This window comes from Penaeus chinensis, chromosome 12, assembly GCF_019202785.1.
Source record: "Penaeus chinensis breed Huanghai No. 1 chromosome 12, ASM1920278v2, whole genome shotgun sequence".
In the NCBI taxonomy this organism is placed as follows: Eukaryota; Metazoa; Arthropoda; class Malacostraca; order Decapoda; family Penaeidae; genus Penaeus; species Penaeus chinensis.
In genome coordinates this window covers 34,886,812-34,888,621 of record NC_061830.1, presented here as the reverse complement: position 1 = coordinate 34,888,621, position 1,810 = coordinate 34,886,812, and the positions used below count along the sequence as shown (strand labels likewise).

At 42.8% G+C, this 1,810-nt stretch overlaps 1 protein-coding gene across 1 annotated transcript in view; it reads left to right on the top strand.

Annotated features, from left to right (window-relative positions):
- Nucleotides 1–1,014: 1,014 nt before the first annotated feature.
- LOC125031121 (glutamic acid-rich protein-like) overlaps nt 1,015–1,810 on the top strand; it is a 6,793-nt gene continuing 5,997 nt past the window's right edge. The window contains exon 1 of the mRNA XM_047621635.1: nt 1,015–1,114. The gene's annotated coding sequence lies outside the window, so the exon portion shown is untranslated. The remainder of the gene's footprint in view (nt 1,115–1,810) is intronic.

Genomic DNA, 1,810 nt, shown 5'->3' with positions numbered 1-1,810 from the left:
TGTGTGTGTGTGTGTGTGTGTGTGTGTGTGTGTGCGCGTGTGTGTACACCCTCGGCTCCCTCATTTTTATGAACTACCCAAAAGCTCATAAGCCAGTCGTGCCTCTGCGCCCAATCATTTCCCCGGGGTCTGTGGCCTGGCCTGGCGAAGTCTCTCACTCCCCATCTTAGCATCTCTCTTGCTCACCTTCGCCATGCTCAGGACTTCATCTCCCGTGTCCTTGGTGTCTCGCCGACGACCATGATGAGCTTGGATGTCGACTCCCTGTTCAAGGTCCCGCTTGATGACGTCCTCGCTTTACTTCAGAGGAAGCTTCTCTCCCTCTGTCTCCCTCTGCCCACCGATGTCGTCCTCCATCTGATTCGTCTGTGTGTGTGAAGTCTAATTCCGTTTCCTCTGAGGGTTGCTTCTACTCCCAGACGTTCGGTGTTGCCATAGGCTCTCCTCTCTCTGCTGTCCTAGTTAACCTATCCATGGAGTACTTAGAATATGTGCTTCTCCCTTCCATCTCCCTTCGTCTTCGAGTTTGACTGATATATGTCGATGCTCTCAGACCTGATAACCCTGCCCTGTTCTCGGACTTCCTCATGCAGCTGAACTAACTAACTAACTCTCTCTCTCTCTCTCTCTCTCTCTCTCTCTCTCTCTCTCTCTCTCTCTCTCTCTCTCTCTCTCTCTCTCTCTCTCTCTCTCTCTCTCTCTCTTCATCCTTTTCAAGGTGGAATTATATATATATATATATATATGTATATATAACCCACACAAACACACAAACACACACACACACACACACACACACACACACACACACACACACACACACACACACACACACACACACACACAATATATATATATATATATATATATAAATTTGTGTGTACATATATATATATATATATATATATATATATATAAGCTCCTCCAAAGAATAAAATGAGATTTACAACTTAACCTAAAAGAAACCCCAACTTTGTCCTAAAAGACCGGCCTCCCTCGTCTTAAGGGAATGTTTTCGCTAGCCGAACGCCCCCACACTCAGCCTCACACGCGTCCCGTAACACGTTGTTTGCTGCCCCGCTCAGACCCAGATAAGGAGTGTGGTGTTTCGTTAGTAAGTAGTAGAGACGGTGGATTGTCTTTCCCAAATAGGCTGTTCTACGAAGAGACGACACTTGTTTCCCTTGGTACTTCTAGAAGCATTGGTGATGTTTGAGGCAGAAGTGAAGTAATAGTCTACTGCTGCTGACGTAGATCTAGAGGAAAGGGAATTCTGTTTTTCTCTTATATTTCCTCCTATTCCCAACAATTTGGCGCTCACGGGGATTTAGGGGAAGGAGACGCAGAAGACTTATGCCAAGGTTTATCATTTCAAAATAGCCAACTTTAGCCACTAATCATGTGGATCCTGTGGAGAACGAGGGGTTTGTTGATAGGGAATGTGAGTAAGTCTCTCTGAAGAGGCATTTCAACAAAACGAGATGATTATAGTATTGTAGAGACTATATGACGTGACCAGACAGATTGGTTAGTGTGGAAAATATACCTAAATATGTATTTTGGAGTAGCAAGAAATAGTTAGTAATAGCATGAAGAGCAAAACAATACGATTATATAAATGAAAGTAAAACTGAGCAATCGCCTCCAGTAACAGAAATATCAAAGGTAGAAAATATGATTATTTTTTTCTAACTCCACAAACGTCAACAATGTCTGTATATGCATGTGGGAACATTAGTATATTGTCTATATATGTGTATATATTTATCAGTGATACACTATTCATATTTCAAACCCTTGTACATTATAA